This window comes from Mesoplodon mirus (genome assembly GCF_964341445.2).
Source record: "Mesoplodon mirus genome assembly, chromosome: 4".
In the NCBI taxonomy this organism is placed as follows: domain Eukaryota; kingdom Metazoa; phylum Chordata; class Mammalia; order Artiodactyla; family Ziphiidae; genus Mesoplodon; species Mesoplodon mirus.
The window spans coordinates 100,776,368-100,795,112 of record NC_138979.1 but is presented as its reverse complement, the minus strand read 5'-3'; the positions used below and the strand labels follow the sequence as shown (position 1 = coordinate 100,795,112).

The window sequence follows — 18,745 nt, the reverse complement described above, 5'->3', positions numbered from 1 at the left end:
CACAAGGGGACTGGGATCCATTTTCAAGGAAGTTATTACAAACTGAAGATAAAAATGGAGGACAGCGTTAAAAAGCTGTCCTCCTGCCGTGTCAGTGCTTTCGCAATGCCGTGACTCGGATTCGAACCGAGGTTGCTGCGGCCACAACGCAGAGTACTAACCACTATACGATCACGGCGAGCTACTGGGGACCCGGGAGTTTCTTTTCTCGCCTAAGCTCTTCTCTGTTTAAGGCCCCGCCCCTTTGCCGTGTCACTGCTGGTTCCCGCCCGTCTCTAACCTCGCCTCTCCCTGAGGGAACGCAGGCGCACTGCTCGCTTGCTTTCTAGATATCCGTAAGCACTCACCAGCCCGCCAGATCCTACTGCTTCATTACCGAGGCGTGTGTTATTTGCGAGTTCCCCTTACTCCGCATCTCGAAGGAAGTTGTGCGGCTGGGTCCGAACTGATTTTCCTTCTTGTGGGATTTAAGAGACGGCCCCATTCCTAGCAAGAGCCCGTTCAGACAGCGTGAGCGCCAGGGCACGGTGGGTGTGAGAGGGGCCCAGCGCCGCCATTCGGACGACCCCCGGGCCTCACATTCGTACAGGCAGCGTGAGAGTCCCGGACGTAGGCCTGGCCTCTTAGGAGTCCTTTAGTTTGCAGAGGACTTTCATGTCCTCTCTTTCACGGGCCGTGCGGACGACCAGCAGAGACTTCGGCCGGGAGTCCACGGCGCCCCTACTCCACTTCGGGCTGGGCGCCAGGGCCAGAGGGGCCTGGTCGACAGTGAACGGCTTGGGAAGGCGAGAGCGGCAGCCACCTAGACGAGGACGACACTCAGTGACATACTCCTCGTGGCGTCCCAGTAGCTCGCCGTGATCGTATAGTGGTTAGTACTCTGCGTTGTGGCCGCAGCAACCTCGGTTCGAATCCGAGTCACGGCATTGTGGGAACAATGGCACGGCAGGGGCACCTTTTTAGATTCCGGAAGCCACATTCTTCGGCGGTTAGGCCCCAGCTGCTGCTTGATGTTAGGTCTGGGCCGAAATTATAACGCGGCAAAGGGTGACCGCGGGGTCTTCAGTGAATCAGCCAATCGTCATCTTCCTTCCTATATGATTGTTTAATTTGGGGGAGGTTATTCCGTGTTGTACTCATTATCTTACCTCATTTGGCCCCTGTCAATGGGGAAGTCATGTACTGGGTTTTCTAAAAAGCCCTCACACTCGCTAAAACTTCCTTTGGAGTGCAGGAATTATAGGAATACTGCGCAAACATTTATTAAGCGTTAGAAGAGTGCAGAGTGGACAATACAGTGTGACGAGTGAAAAATCTGACTGCTCAGGAGGTGCTGGTTCCCGTAGCCACTATGAGGGTGCGAAAGAGGACTTTGTGGCCTCCATCTCCACAGCCACCTGGGTGAGAGGGATATTCTCGTTGAGGATTTTTCCTAATCTGCCTCAGGTTTAAAGCAAATTTTATTTGTTACTTTGATGAGCACTTAAAAAATCCAGACTCAACAAATTTAGGTCTGTCATTTAGGCATTAGGCAAAAATGGAAATATGTTTTGGATTTGGCTCTCAGGTGGCTGGCAGCGGCTGTATCACTGTCAAGGAGGGAATAAGATAGGACTCAGTGAGCAATGAGCCTCTCCAGCTTCTCCCAGGGAACCTGGGGGTGGCACAGCAAGTCAGGAAGCATTCCTGGGAGAGATGGACATTGCAGTGGGGTTGTGCTTCGTTTGCCGACAGCCTGTCAACAAAGTCTTACTGAACAGCCTGTAAAAGCAAGAAACTGTGGAGGTCTGTAATTTTCCAGGTCTCCCCACTCCCACTTCTGTAAGTTTGATGACTTAAAAGCCACCCAACAGGACAGCTCAGATCATGAGAGAATAGAATAAAGGAAAGTGAGCCTGAGAACTTGCCAGACTTTGGACACTGATTTAAGTGTTATATGTATAGAAAATTAACATCACCAGCAAAAAAAGAACCAGCCAACAGAAATGTGACAACTTCTGTTCCTCTGACCGCTTACCAAATAACTGTACTGAAGTTTTTAAAAATCTGCAGCCTAGAATAAGATGTCAGGGTGGGAAGCAAGGAAAGGATCCAGCTTTTTCTCTGATGGCCCTCCCTCCAACCCCCATTCCTCTCCTGCTGGTGCTTCAGTGCTGGGCAATGAGCTGATCTCAGAATCTGGGGAGAAATTCTGGTGCAATCACTTCCTAAGAGTATTTTGAGTAAAAACAGTCAACCAAGAAAATAAAGACTACAAACATACATCAATGGAGGTAACCCACTCTAGCCATTCACATCCATCCAAGGCAACTGAAGTGTATTTGAGGGCAGGAATGCACTAAAGAAATCTGAACAGAAAGTTCCCAGTTTCAGGAAGAGTACCAGAAGGGGAAGGTGCTCTCCTAACTTCTGCTTGGCAGGTATGCAATTATCCATGGAGATGGGTGCATCCAGCTATCAAAATGTCATCATATTCTCTTCTGAGGTTGCTCACTTGATTCCCCTTGCTCTGATTTCAGGCCCCCAAACAGACTTTTGGTAATGATTTGCCAGCCCATGTAGACATTCCTGCAGGGAAAGTATTGCTCTGAAGAAGTTTCTGATTAGTTGGCGTTTGCTCTTCTTACTTGTTGGTATTTGGTTTAGACTCTTAAGAGTCTGGCTGGTATGATTCATTTCCCTTGAGTCTGCTTATCTCTGGGTGTACAGATAAAATGGAGTTTCCAGGCTGGCAAAGCTGAGAGCTAGAGACTCTGGCCTGGGATGAGAGACTGCTGCTCTGGGACACCCTCTGAGCAGTCAGTCAGCTCCCTCCCCTTGACCTCTTGATTTAAACCACGTTTTGCAGTTTCTGATTTTGGGAATGTGTCCTTTCCCCTACCCCTTCCAGCTGGAGGTCAGATCTTTTCTCTAGGGTCTCAGCACCAGGAAAGAGGCAGGCAAACCTTCAAGGGACAAACCTTGAATGTACTTCATAAGCTTCAGAGTGTTTACTTAAATGGTCAACCCCATGGCTTGCTGGTCAGACTTGGTACATCTGGGAGCTGCTACTTCTTTAGCTGCCAGTCACCACGAGGTTGCAGTACAGACTGGAGCAGCATCCTTTGGTGTCACCCGGAAGCTAGTTCAGATTCAGAATCTTGGTCCACAACCCAGAACTACTGCATCAGAACCTTCATTTTAGCAAGATTCTCTCCAGATTATTCATTTGCACCTTAAAGTTTGAGGCGCTGGTCTGCTCTAGAGAACTACCTGGCTCTGATGCAGCCCTTCATTATTTATCTTGTGAGTACTTGGGGTGACTAGAAAGGACCTGCCTGAGTTGGCTGGGCCTCATCGTCTACTGGGCTTCACTGATGAGGGTGACATTGAGGTTTTGAGGAGGAGAAGATGGAGTTCTGGGAGGGAGTCACCGAGGGCCCATGTTTGGGAGCATCTAGGAAGGAGGCAGCAGCCCTGGACGTCCACTAGGAGGTACTGCACCCCAGGAAGTGGATGTAGAATGCTGAGGCTGGATAAAACTTAGTCTAGAAGATACCACTTTGGATTTAACCCATATAACACGGAGCCCACTCCTCAGGGATTCTCTGGATATTTAGGACTCAAGTTCCAGTCATTCATTCATTCAGTAAACTAGCATATTTTAGCTCTTAAAGTGCTGTACCTCATGGGGAGCTGCAAAGCTGTATATGATCCTTCTTGCCCAAACTAGTTTATTTTCCAGCTGAAAGAAAATGCTAGTCCACAGGCAACAGTCAGAAAACAACACAAGGAATGCTGTAGAAGAGACATCTTTTGCTGCAATGGAAGGAAACTCTCCAAGGAAGAGCTAACATAAACTTCCAGAATTGTAAAATCATTGAAGTTTATTTTCAGCACTTCCAGCACCCTCATTCTGATCCCCTTCTACCTCTTTGTGTTGTCCTTATCTCATTCAGTCTCGTTCATTTGATCAACAGTATTTACTAACAGCCTACTATGTGCTAGGTAGGCACTGTTCTAGGTTCTGGGGTTATAGTAATGAATAACACAGATGGGTTGTTCTCATAGACCTATAGTCTAGTGCAGGAATCAGAAAAGAATGTTAAATAAAAAATAAAAGAATGTGTGCCAATGGAAAATAATGTGATATAGTGTCCTCCTGTTCCCTGCCTATTATCCACCCATGTACCCCCTCAGCTCCTTTGTACAAAGTAAGATGACTGATAATAGTAAGTGTTGCCTTTTAATAGGGATGGAAGTTTTACACTAAAAAGATAAACTCTCACCCACAGTGGCCCACATGTGTCATAAAGAGCCTTCAGATGTGAGGCAGTCTTGTGTGGACAGCGTGAGGAGGACTCTGTGGTGACCTGCATGGACCTGCAATATAATCCAGTACAAGCAGGTGGATGCTGAGGGCCAATGAGCAGGACCAGATGACCCCATAGGTAGGTCAAGAACTTGCCAAGGACACAAGGAAAACAAAACATCCACCCAAGAAGTAAGAAAATTTTTTGAAAGAATAAAAAGCAGTGAAGTGATCAATTTCAGGAGAAAAAAGAAAAACAGAACTTTGTTGGGAAAAAATAAACTATAAAATAATTATTTAAAAAACTTTCACTTACATATGAGGCAACATAATTTTTTCAGTGCTTAAGACCTTGGGAGGTTTAATCCAGCCCCGTTGACACACTAAATCAGTCCCCTGGATCGGAGATGCAACCCCTAGGGAAAGAAAGGGAGGAGGGGACCCTGAATTAAGATGTATTTCTGTCACTAGGTCGAACATACTTGGATAGGTAATAAATTTGGTAAGCAAAGAAGTAAAATTGCTTTTTTTTTGCATTCTTGAGTTTGTCACCTGAGATGTGCACCTCATATATGTGCCAAGTGACTAGCATAGAGGTGCTCAATATACATTAGTTGGTCTCTTGTTCCCAGGTACTTCTCTCTACACCCACACACACACAAAAAAAAAGCCATGGGAAGATCCTACAGGACTATTCCTGTCATGAGGCCTAAAGCTCATTCTTGAGCCAAGAAGATTGCAGGAGCCACCTCTCAAAAGCAAAGGTCAAAATCAGTGGTTTCCAAACATTATTCTAGAGCTGATAAACAGGGATGAATTTTTCATCATGGAATGAGAAAAAATAAGGTTGATGTGGTAGGTTTTTCAAAAGGCTAAATGTGTTTAATTCAAAGAACTATTCTCTAGGCTAAGGTTATGGTCTTCCTACTTTTGAGGTGTTATAGTGACTTTTTAAAAAGTAGGTGATAATTTTTTTTAAGTCTTTAAGTTTGAAAAAATTAAAAACTGGCAATCCTATTTTGGTCTCCAAAATTACTTTTGAAATTTTACTGGTCAGTGAAATCTAAAAGTACAAAGCTCACTACAGAGCCTGGAGAGCAAAGCATCAGACTGAGAAGAGATGGTCCTCAGTTTGTAGTGGGTCTGCAGAGAAATGCTCAGAGGGAGAAGGATCCCTGTTCTGTCAGGCAATGGTCCAGTCTAACCCCTATCCACCCACCTAACAAATAGTAGTCCCTAGTATGATCTCTGCTAGGCCTTGGAGATACAAATTCTAGTAAAACATTCTTACTCAGAGATCATGTCAGTGCAGGGTTAATCAGATGAGTGAAGAAGTAATTACAGCTATATACATACAAAGTATATTGGAACTTAAATCATTCATTCCTCCAGGATATGACATTTGAGCTGGGTTCCAAGGCATGCAGAGTAGTTTTCCTGGCAGAGAAGGGGAAAGTGTATTCTAGGCAGAGAGAAAGGCAGAAACAAAGGCCAGGAAGTGTGAACAGCATAGGGAAAGATAAAGCTGTGACGTAAGATATGGAGGGGCGAGTGGATGGAGATGTAGACTGAGAGAAAAACACACAATGTAAGTTGTGAGTTAAGTTTTATCTGAGGACCTTACTGAGGACTATAGCCCAGGAAACAGCCTTTCAGATAGCTCTGAGGAACTGCTCCAAAGAGGTAAGGGAGGAGCCAGGATATATATAAACTTTTTTGCTGGGAAAACGTAGTCAAGCATCAAAAGATTACTGCTAATTACAACAAACAGGTATCTCAAGTTAGCGATTTTAGTGCTTTTCTGTGTCTGGGAAAATGCAAGTATCTGAATTCATTTGAAAATTTTTCTTAGATATGCATCTTAACTATCTAAAGGCCAGTGTACCCAAAGCATAGAATGTTTCCTGTTTTTCTTCATCCTGAATTCCCGTAAGGGCACACTGGCAGTGGGCAACTGCAGTGGCTGATGGCCTGATCCTTGTGGAACTGGAACGGCAGGCAACATTTTTTCTTCTTAATAGAGAGCAAGGGTAGAGCCAAATTGATGAATCTCTTGCCCCTTATTGAGACAGGCCTTTATCCTGGAGGCTGGTGGATCTTGACATTTTGTGGTAACTTATTGCTTTGGGGATCCCTTGAAAGTTATAGGCTTGTTCTCCAAAATAGTGCAGCTATGATAGAGTGTCAGGAATCCACAGAGGCTTTTTTTTTTTTAATTGAAGCATAGTTTATTTACAACATTGTGGCAGTCTCTGCTGTCCAGCAGAGTGACTCAGTTACACACATAGAGACATTATTTTTTTTAATATTCTTTTCCATTATGGTTTATCCCAGGAGATTGGATATAGTTCTATGCACAGAGGTTCTCTTATATGTGGGACCATTTAAATCTCCAGTTCTAAGCAGAAGAGGGACATAATCGCATCTTCCTTTTGGAAAGGTGAGTGGTAAATGGGTAATTATTGACAAAAGTCTTAATTCAAAGGAGAGATAGAAGAGGATCTCAGCCCCCTGGTCTGGTGGTTGACGTTGGGGCTTGGGGACTAATCTAGGGGGAGAGGCTCTTCCCTCACATCACACCCATAGGTGTTTCCTCTTGAGCACAGAGGTAGAGGGGATGGACATGTTGGATGAAGAGAATGAATGTGAAGCTTGAGAGAAGCTCTAATATCAAGGGTGGAATATTTTCTAGAATTACAGTAGTCAAATAGTATGAAAGTAGATGTATCCGTGTTACCTTTATGTATATATACTATATTGTTAGTACTGAGACGTGGATATGCAAATTCAAATGTAACTTTAAGTTAAGAGGGAGAAACACATGCACAGGTTGCAACAAACTGACTTGACCCTTACTTTTCCCAACTTCCTCATAAATTTCAGAGTCAAAATACTTCTGTGTCATGACTACTCTTTGGTTCAGTAGCCTCAGACTGAGTCTAGATGAATTCCTTTCTTACCATATCATCAAAGCTACTAAGAACCCCTTTTCCACTTAATTCTCTTTAGATCAAATGCTCTGAGAGAACTTGTGGTTTTAAAATATGTTCACAAATTCTTTGATACTCCTCTGTTCCAGAGGTAGAGCTTTATTTCCCTCCCTGGACTGAGGGCTGGACTTAGTGACTCCTTCAAAAGAATAGAATGAAGTAGAAGTGATGGTGTTTCACTTCCTAGATGAGGTCATAAAGTACATGTCGCTTCCTTTTTGCTCTCTCTCAGATCACTAGCTCTGAAGGAAGCCAGCCGCCATGTCAAGAGGACACTCAAGCAATCCCATGGAGAGACACATGAGGTGAGGAATTGAGGCCTTCTGCCACAACAGTCATCAAAGAAATGAGATTTTTGGCCAATAGCCATGTGAGTGAGCCACCTTGAAATCAGATCCTCCAGCCTCAGCCAGACCTTCAGATGACTGCAGCCCTGGCTGACATCTTGACTGTAATTTCATGAGAAACCCTGAACCCAAACCACTCATCTAAGTCATTTCCAAATTCCTGAGTTAAGAAACTGTGAGATAACCAATGTTTGTCATTTTAAGCTGCTAAATTTTCGGGTAATTGTTACACTGTGATAGATAATTAATACAGATTTTGTTACCAGAGGTGGGGCACTGCCACAACAAAAACCCAGAATGTGAAAGTGGCTTTAGAACTCGGCAGACACTGGAAAAACTTTGAGGAGAGTGTTAGTATAAGTCCAAATAGCCTTGAAGAGACTATCTTCCTCAGTTTCCCCATCTGTAAAATGAAGAAGTTGGGCTGGATGAATACCTAAATATTTTATAATTCTCTTAATCTTTATCTAATCAAGGTTCTATAAATAATATTACCCTAAACAAAGTAGTTATAGGAGACAGCTAATAACTGACCCAAGGCATAATTCCCCAAGGCATAGCTCCATAACAGAGACAAGAGGTCCTGCACCTGACTTTTGTGCTGTCTGTAAACCTAGTTTCAGCCTGGTTTAATCTCAGGAAACTGAAGCTGGCTCTACCTTTAACAGGTTGCTTCAACAGCTCACAACCACATGCCCCAAAAGGAGAAGGGGTTTCTGATTCTTTAACAAAGGCTGGTCCAGAGAAGAAGGTTCTTTATATTCATTCTTCACCTCAATGATTTAACTAAAACGTCCAGAATAAAATTGTTTTTCTTCTTACCACTGAATTTTACAAATCTCTGTCCTTGTATATATTGCTAGTGTCATCCTGTCACTTGATGGGACCCCTTCAAGGGCCCAAGAGTGGGCTCTTGTCCAACACTCAGAAATGAATTGTCCAAGGAGACACACGTACTGACAAAGCAAAAGATTTTATTGAAAAGGGGCGCTCAAGTGGAGAGCAGCAGGGTAAGGGAGCCCAGGAGAACTGCTCTGCCTTGTGACTTACAGTCTCAGGTTTTATGGTGGTGGGGTTAGCTTTCCACGTCGTTTCTGGCCAATCATCTTGCTTGTGCCTTCATTTGGTCCGGCTCAGGGCCCTTCCTGGTGGTGCGCGCATCTCTCAGTCACGATGGTTTTCATCGTGAGGGTTTCTGGGAGGTTGGCAAGACATATTATGGACTGGTGTCTCCTCCCCTTCTTGGCCCCTCGTGGGTTTTCCCTGGGTTGCTTTTGGACCCTTCACTGGTTGTGTGTTCTTTTGAAGCATCCTGAGGTGGGAGACTTAAGCAAATCTGTTATTGTGCCTGGCCAGGGTGGGCAGTTTCAGCCAACGGTTCCCTAACAATCCTATCATCTTTAATTTGCTTGGGTCTCAGAAGGCCATAGTACAGATTTCATGACTCTTGAAAAGAAAATTGTTGGAATGCTTTATTTATATGCAAACCATATTCATAAGTTATTCAGATATATATGAATGGCTATTTTGGCAGGGGAAATCCCAACAATTTTTAATGGGCCCTAAAGAAAAAATTGTTGGGTCTGTGCTGAGTGATTTAGGGGCCTGCTTTCCTGGAAACCAGCAAGGCAATGAAGGCTCAGCCACTAGACAACAAAGTATCTTTTTTTTTTTTTAACATCACATTTTTTTTTAATTTAAACAGAAAGTCACAAAAATTCTAATCATCCTCATCAGTTCACTCAGTCCCATGTAATTAATTTTTTTCATCTTGATCTTTTGTTAGCACTTTTATGAATTCATCAGTTTTCCATTAGAGTTCTGAAAGTGCTTATTCATTCAGTTCATCAGTATAGTCAGTTACCAGAAACCTGTACTTGTCAGAGTCTTTTCCATGAATTCCTTGAAGATAAAACCCTTTTATAGGAACATTTTTGCAAAAGCATCAGAGTACACCCAGCACTGTGTGTAAATGACAAAAGACTTAAAAATGACCACAGTTAAAGATTTGATGAAAGTTCATAATAATGCAATTGACAAGGAAATTTAGTTGTTGCTGAGATATATATTTTAAAGTAATAACTAGAATTATGACTTATAACATTATACCAGAACATATAAGATTTTTAGGAATTTCATGCAATGTCTGAAACATTTATATTAACATATTTCCATACAAATAACCCAAAGAAGGTTTAGTATTAATTGTTTTCTTTTTATTCTTGAATTTTATTTTGTTTTTTTATACAGCAGGTTCTTATTAGTCATCAATTTTATATACATCAGTGTATACATGTCAATCCCAATCACCCAATTCATCACACACACACACACACATCCTGCCGCTTCCCCCGCTTGGTGTCCATACGTTTGTTCTCTACATCTGTGTCTCAATTACTGCCCTACAAACCGGTTTATCTGTACCATTTTTCTAGGTTCCACATATATGCATTAATATATGATATTTGTTTTTCTCTTTCTGACTTACTTCACTCTGTATGACAGTCTCTAGATCCATCCATGTCTCAACAAATGACCCAATTTCATTCCTTTTTATGGCTGAGTAATATTCCATTGTATATATGTGTCACATCTTCTTTATCCATTCATCTGTCTATGGGCATCTAGGTTGCTTCCATGACCTGGCTATTGTAAATAGTGCTGTAATGAACATTGGGTTGCATGTGTCTCTTTGAATTATGGTTTTCTCTGGGTATATGCCCAGTAGTGGGACTGCTGGATGATATGGTAATTCTGTTTTTCATTTTTTAAGCGACCTCCGTACTGTTCACATTAGTGGCTATATCAATTTACATTCCCACTAACAGTGCAAGAGGGTTCCTTTTTCTCCACACCCTCTCCAGCATTTGTTGTTTGTAGACTTTCTGATGATGCCCATTCTAACTGGTGTGAGGTGATACCTCATTGTAGTTTTGATTTGCATTTCTCTAATAATTAGTGATGTTGAGCAGCTTTCCATGTGCTTCCTGGCCATCTGTTTGTCTTCTTTGGAGAAATGTCTATTTAGGTCTTCTGCCCATTTTTGGATTGGGTTGTTTGTTTCTTTAATATTGAGCTGCATGAGCTGTTTATATATTTTGGAGATTAATCCTTTGTCCGTTGATTCATTGGCAAATATTTTCTCCCATTCTGAGGGTTGTCTTTTCATCTTGTTTATGGTTTCCTTTGCTGTGCAAAAGCTTTGAAGTTTCATTAGGTCCCATTTGTTTATTTTTGTTTTTATTTCCATTACTCTAGGAGGTGGATCAAAAAAGATCTTGCTGTAATTTATGTCGAAGAGTGTTCTTCCTATGTTTTCCTTTAAGAGTTTTATAGTGTCTGGTCTTACATTTAGGTCTTTAATCCATTTTGAGTTTATTTTTGTGTATGGTGTTAGGGAGTGTTCTAATTTCATTCTTTTACATGTAGCTGTCCAGTTTTCCCAGCACCACTTATTGAAGAGACTGTCTTTTCTCCATTGTTATCCTTGCCCCCTTTGTCATAGATTAGTTGACCATAGGTGCATGGGTTTATATCTGGGCTTTCTATCTTGTTCCATTGATCTATGTTTCTGTTTTTGTGCCAGTACCATATTGTCTTGATTACTGTAGCTTTGTAGTATAGTCTGAAGTCAGGGAGTCTGATTCCTCCAGCTCCGTTTTGTTCCCTCAAGGCTGCTTTGGCTATTCAGGGTCCTTTGTGTCTCCATACAAATTTTAAGATTTTTTGTTCTAGTTCTGTAAAAAAATGCCATTGGCAATTTGATAGGAAATGCATTGAATCTGTAGATTGCTTTGGGTAGTATAGTCATTTTCATGATATTGATTTTTCCAATCCAAGAACATGGTATATCTCTCCATCTGTTGGTATCATCTTTAATTTCTTTCATCAGTGTCTTATAGTTTTCTGCATACAGGTCTTTTGTCTCCCTAGGTAGTTTATTCCTAGATATTTTATTCTTTTTGTTGCAATGATAAATGGGAGTGTTTCCTTAATTTCTCTTTCAGATTTTTCATCTTTAGTGTATAGGAATGCCAGAGATTTCTGTGCATTAATGTTGTATCCTGCAACTTCACCAAATTCATTGATTAGCTCTAGTAGTTTTCTGGTGGCATCCTTAGGATTCTCTATGTATAGTATCATGTCATCTGCAAACAGTGACAGCTTTACTTCTTCTTTTCCAATTTGGATTCCTTTTATTTCTTTTTCTTCTCTGATTGCCATGGCTAGGACTTCCAAAACTATGTTGAATAATAGTGGTGAGAGTGGACATCCTTGTCTTTTTCCTGATCTTAGAGGAAATGCTTTCAGTTTTTCACCACTGAGAATGATGTTTGCTGTGGGTTTGTCTTATATGGCCTTTATTATGTTGAGGTAGGTTCCCTCTATGCCCACTTTCTGGAAAGTTTTTATCATAAATGGGTGTTGAATTTTGTCAAAAGCTTTTTCTGCATCTATTGAGATGATCATATGGTTTTTCTTCTTCAGTTTGTTAATGTGGTGTATCACATTGATTGATTTGCGTATATTGAAGAATCCTTGCATCCCTGGGATAAATCCCACTTGATGGTGTATGATCCTTTTAATGTGTTGTTGGATTCTGTTTGCTAGTATTTTGTTGAGGATTTTTGCAGCTATATTCATCAGTGATATTGGTCTGTAATTTTCTTTTTTTGTGGTATATTTGTCTGGTTTTGGTATCAGGGTGATGGTGGCCTCATAGAATGAGTTTGGGAGTATTAATTCCTCCGCAATTTTTTGGAAGAGTTTGAGAAGGATAGGTGTTAGCTCTTCTCTAAATGTTTGATAGAATTCACCTGTGAAGCCATCTGGTCCTGGACTTTTGTTTGTAGGAAGATTTTTAATCACAGTTTCAATTTCATTACTGGCGATTGGTCTGTTTGTATTTTCTATTTCTTCCTGGTTCAGTCTTGGAAGGTTATACCTTTCAAAGAATTTGTCCATTTCTTCCAGGTTGTCCATTTTATTGGCATAGAGTTGCTTGTAGTAGTCTCTTGGGATGCTTTGTATTTCTGCAGTGTCTGTTGTAACTTCTCCTTTTTCGATTCTAATTTTATTGATTTGAGTCCTCTCCATCTTTTTCTTGATGAGTCTGGCTAATGGTTTATCCATTTTGTTTATTTTCTCAAAGAACCAGCTTTTAGTTTTATTAATCTTTGCTATTGTTTTCTTTGTTTCTATTTCATTTATTTCTGCTCTGATCTTGATGGTTTCTTTCCTTCTGCTAACTTTGGGTTTTCTCTGTTCTTCTTTCTCTGGTTCCTTTAGGTGTAAGGTTAGATTGTTTATTGGAGATTTTTCTTGTTTCTTGAGGTAGGCTTGTATACCTGTATCCTTCCCTCTTAGAACTGCTTTTGCTGCATCCCAAAGGTTTTGGATCATCATGTTTTCATTGTCATTTGTCTCTAGGTATTTTTTGATTTCCTCTTTGATTTCTTCAGTGATCTCTTGGTTATTTAGTTACATATTGTTTAGCCTCCATGTGTTTGTGTTTTTTATGTTTTTTCCCTGTAATTAATTTCTAATCTCATAGCGTTGTGGTCAGAAAAGATACTTGATATTATTTCAATTTTCTTAAATTTACTGAGGCTTGATTTGTGACCCAAGATGTGATCTATCGTGGAGAATGTTCCGTGCACACTGGAGAAGAAAGTGTAATCTGCTGTTTTTGGATGGAATGTCCTATAAATATCAATTAAATCTATCTGGTCTATTATGTCACTTAAAGCTTCTGTTTCCTTATTAATTTTCATTTTGGATGATCTGTCCATTGGTGTAAGTGAGGTGTTAAAGTCCCCTACTATTATTGTGTTGCTGTCAATTTCCTCTTTTAGAGCTGTTAGCAGTTGCCTTATGTATTGAGGTGCTCCTATGTTGGGTGCATATATGTTTATAATTGTTATATCTTCTTGGATTGATCCCTTGATCATTATGTCGTGTCCTTCCTTGTGTCTTGTAACATTCTTTATTTTAAAGTCTATTTTATCTGATATGAGTATTGCTACTCCAGCTTTCTTTTGATTTCCATTTGCATGGAATATCTTTTTCCATCCCCTCACTTTCAGTCTGTATGTGTCCCTAGGTCTGAATTGGGTCTCTTGTAGACAGCATATATATGGGTCTTGTTTTTGTATCCATTCAGCAAGCCTGTGTCTTTTGGCTGGAGCATTTAATCCTTTCACATTTAAGGTAATTATCGATATGTATGTTCCTATGACCAATTTCTTAATTGTTTTGGGTTTGTTTCTGTAGGTCCTTTTCTTCTCTTGTGTTTCCCATTTAGAGAAGTTCCTTTAGCATTTGTTGTAGAGCTGGTTTGGTGGTGCTGAATTCTCTTAGCTTTTGATTCTCTGTAAAGCTTTTGATTTCTCCATTGAATCTGAATGAGATCCTTGTCGGGTAGAGTAATCTTGGTTGTAGGTTCTTCCCTTTCACCATTTTATGTATATCATGCCACTCCCTTCTGGCTTGTAGAGTTTCTGCTGAGAAATCAGCTGTTAACCTTATGGGAGTTCCCTTGTATTTGTCGTTTTTCCCTTGCTGCTTTCAATATTTTTCTGTGTCTTTAATTTTTGCCAATTTGATTACTATGTGTCTCGGCATGTTTCTCCTTGGGTTTATCCTGTATGGGACTCTCTGCGCTTCCTGAACTTGGGTGGCTATTTCCTTTCCCATGTTAGGGAAGTTTTCGACTATAATCTCTTCAAATATTTTCTCTGGTCCTTTCTCTCTCTCTTCTTCTTCTGGGACGACCCCTATAATACGAATGTTGTTGTGTTTAATATTGTCCCAGAGGGCTCTTAGGCTCTCTTCATTTCTTTTCATTCTTTTTTCTTTATTCTGTTCTGCAGCAGTGAATTCCACCACTCTGTCTTCCAGGTCACTTATCTGTTCTTCTGCCTCAGTTATTCTGCTGTTGATTCCTTCTAGTGTAGTTTTCGTTTCAGTTATTGTATTGTTCATCTCTGTTTGGTTGTTCTTTAATTCTTCTAGGTCTTTGTTAAACTTTTCTTGCATCTTCTAGATCTTTGCCTCCATTCTTTTTCCGAGGTCCTGGATCATCTTCACTATCATTATTCTGAATTCTTTTTCTGGAAGGTTGCCTATCTCCACTTCATTTAGTTGTTTTTCTGGGGTTTTATCTTGTTCCTTCATCTGGTACATAGCCCTCTGCCTTTTCATCTTGTCTATCTTTCTGTGAATATGGTTTTTGTTCCACAGGCTGCAGGATTGTAGTTCTTGCTTCTGCTGTCTGCCCTCTGGTGGATGAGGCTATCTAAGAGGCTTGTGTAAGTTTCCTGATGGGAGGGACTGGTGGTGGGTAGAGCTGACTGCTGCTCTGGTGGGCAGAGCTCAGTAAAACTTTAATCCGCTTGACTGTGGATGGGTGGGACTGGGTTCCCTCCCTGTTGGTTGTTTGGCCTGAGGCAACGCAACACTGGAGCCTACCTGGGCCCTTTGGTGGGGCTAAGGACAGACTCTCGGAGGGCTCATGCCAAGGAGTACTTCCCAGAACTTCTTTCACGGTGAGCCACAGCCACACTCCGCCTCTGCAGGAGACCCTCCAATACTAGCAGGTAGGTCTGGTTCAGTCTCCCCTGAGGTCACTGCTCCTTCCCCTGGGTCCCGATGCGCACACTACTTTGCGTGTGCCCTCCAAGAGTGGAATCTCTGTTTCCCCTAGTCCTGTCGAAGTCCTGCAATCAAATCCCACTGACCTTCAAAGTCTGATTCTCTAGGAATTCCTCCTCCAGTTGCTGGACCCCCAGGTTGGGAAGCCTGACGTGGGGCTCAGAACCTTCACTCCAGTGGGTGGACTTCTGTGGTATAAGTGTTCTCCAGTCTGTGAGTCACCCACCCAGCAGTTATGGGATTTGATTTTACTGTGATTGCACCCCTCCTACCGTCTCACTGTGGCTTCTCCTTTGTCTTTGGACGTGGGGTATCTTTTTTGGTGAGTTCCAGTGTCTTGCTGTCGATGATTATCCAGCAGGTAGTTCTGATTCTGGTGTTCTCACAAGAGGGAGTGAGAGCATGTCCTTCTACTCCGCCATCTTGGTTTCTCCTGACAACAGAGTATCTTGAAATTCTACAGAACAGCTGGTGACTCACCCTAAGATATTTCCAAGGTTGCAAAGGCCCAACATTTTAATGAGGCAGAAGGTTGGGATTGGAAAATATGCAGAATATAAGTCTGATAACACTTCCTAACAATTTCATAGAAAAACCCTTATGTTTCCAGTGGTCTCTTTCTAGGTCCTCTCCTAAGCAGTTGGTTGTGTATCAGTTTGGAAAGGGCAGTAGTCTTTGTGGTTAATGTCCAGCACTATTGCTACCCCAAGACATGTCAGTGATACAGGTACAGTTGTCAGTCAACAGAGTTCTCCCAACTCCTGTCTCTGGCCAACTTACATACTCCTCCCCTTCCCCTTCAGCCTATTCTAATAGAGTGCCCTCCTGCTACCGTCTTCCTACCCTGGCCCCCCCTCACATATATATGTATAACTTTCTAATCAGGTCCCATACCCTGGGGCCCTGTTCTTTAATTTCCAAGATAATCAGTTAATCATATAAGGTCTTATCTTAAATGCTTTATAGTTGTTTATTAACCTTTGCTGAGGATTATGCTTTGCCAGCATCAAGTACTTTATTGTAGTTTTCTATCTTCTGGGAAATAGGGGAAAAACTATCAAGTCAGCAAACCTGGTTTGCTGATTTTAGCTTCATACTCTTGTAGACACCAGCTCTGGTTCCTAAGCTTTCCCTCCCAGGGCTCTTAAACCTTCTTTCCTCCAGTTAAATATATCTTTTTATCCAGTTCCTTTCAGAAGGAGCCAGGTGACCTACTAAGTTGTTGAAGGGTGTTAAAAATATTATCCTCCTACCCCAAAGTAACATGATCATTGTAATGGAGATATCTTTTTTTTTTTTTTTGGATTTAATCCTCACAAAACCCCTTTCAGATAGATACTGTTAACATCCTTATTTCAAACATGCTTTGTGCCTCATCGCCAGTAAGTAGCAGAGCCTGGGTTTGAAACCAGGAAGTATAGCTCCAGAGTTAACGGAGACATCTTAAGCCCAGCCCACCTCCTTGATGCTGAGACCCTGAGACCAAGACAGACTAAGAGAGAAGACTCTCTGTACCACCAGGGCTTCATAGTATACCTGGATCTGCAAAGTATTCTTGTCCTGAAGAACCTGCCTCATTTGTGGCTTAATATTTAAGACGTGGCAACGGAGAAATGGAGTGTGAGAAAAAGCAATGTTATGTCCATTTGTGTGGAATAAAAGATATATAACAGGAAGAAATTTGGCTTGGGTAAGAGTGGGCCTAGAAGGTATGTCTGCTCATTGGAACCTCTCTGAGCATAAATCTTGAAGCATTATAGAGGAAGCAGGTGTCTTGTTCTGCTCAGGTTGTCATAACAAAATACCATAGACTGTGTGGCTAAACAACAGAAATTTATTTGTGCTGGCCAATTTATTTTCTGGTGAGAACTCCATTCCTGACTTGCAGATGGCCACCTTTTTGCTTTGTCCTCACATGGTGGAGAGAGAGTGACCACTCTGGTGTCTCTTCTTATAAGAACGCTAATCCTATTGGATTAGGGCCCTGCCCTTATGACCTCATTAAACCTTAATTACTTCCTTACTATAAATATAGTCACATTAGATTTAGGGGTTCAACATATGAATTTGGTGGGGGGTGTGGGGGAGGGACACAATTCAGCACATTAGCAGCAGGGAAGGCTTAATCCAGACCCCTTGCTCTGTGCCCAGAAAGTTGGGGGCATGTTCTCCAATGGTAGAGCCAGCATTCTACTATTTTGGAAGCAGGGATTAGAGGCAGGGGTGAGGTTTATAAATCTCTGCTAGGAGCTAAAGGGCACCCTGGGTACATGTAGTGATACAGTATTTAGTGTTCGCTTCACACATTCTGCTGCCTATCTCTCAGCATCAGAAGTTCGTTTGCTCAGAAGCTCTAACAACTGTGGCCCACAGGTCCACAGCCTGGGGCCAATAGGTGTTCAATTTTAGGGTCTTGAGAAGGACTCCCTGGCCTCCAATATTCATTTAGTCAACAACTAAAGAGCCAGACAATGATCTAGGCACTGGGGAAATAATCCTGAATCAGACAAGGTCTCCCTCCCTCATTTGCTCACCAATTCTTCAAAGCCCTTTACAGAGCACAGAAACTACTTCCTGACTTGGGTTCCCAGGGAAGCAGCCAATCTCAGGTCTTTTCCTGAGGACAGATTTTGAACAGGCTGGAGAGGAGAAAGACAGAGGATGGAGAAAAGGAAAAAGAGAGAGGGGCCTTTACCTCCAAAGACTCTCTTTGCTGGCTTCCTGTTTATCTGTGCTGTCCTTAGTGCATGTCTCAGACATGGACCCTCCTCTCTACGCCCCTGTCTGACCCAGGTTGGACCCCATTTCCCTCTCCTTCTCTCTCCTTGCCCCTGAAAAGACCTCACTGGCCCACTTTCTACATGGTTTAAATGGTTTCCTTGGAAAGGCTTGCGGAGGTGGAGAGGAGAGGAGTGAAGCGAGGAGATGGTAGCAACCACTCTGTTCCATCTTTCTCACAGGCAGGTTCCACTCTTTTAGGCAATGGAGTCAACAGGACTGGAAAAGTTCTTGAGAACTTGACGTATAGACTGAATCACAGGCAGAGTTTGCAGACTTCAAAGCTAGCTCAGCCCGGCTGCCCTTCCCTACTGTCAGAACTGTCTTAATTCCCTTCAGGAGAATGCCATTATACTTATCTTCATTGCAACACTGCTTGTGGAAGGCTTTATCAGTAACTGGAGCAGCTTCCTGAGGAGATGTGAACTGAGGGGCTGAATCAGTGCTCCAGCTACAATGCCCCTATCAGCACCCTCTGATTAGGGGAGACAAGGCAATTTTGGAACCTACCGATTGGGAGTTTGTGATTCTCCTTGAGAATACCCAACTGTCTGGATTCAAAACTAAGATTCCCACTTAACAGAAGCAAGCAACTTGGGCAAGTTGCTTAACCTCTCTAAGTCCTGGTTTTTATAAAATAGAGGTTTTAAAAAGCAGTAACTATCGGACTTCCTTGGTGGCACAGT

At 42.0% G+C, this 18,745-nt stretch overlaps 1 long non-coding RNA gene across 1 annotated transcript; it reads left to right on the top strand.

The window, feature by feature from the left end:
- The first annotated feature begins 345 nt into the window (after positions 1-345).
- Positions 346-8,449, top strand: LOC309801999. The gene is made up of 4 exons (XR_014293704.1): positions 346-871; positions 4,275-4,430; positions 6,626-6,731; positions 7,514-8,449. It is a non-coding gene; the product is annotated as an uncharacterized lncRNA (long non-coding RNA).
- The last annotated feature ends 10,296 nt before the right edge of the window (positions 8,450-18,745 follow it).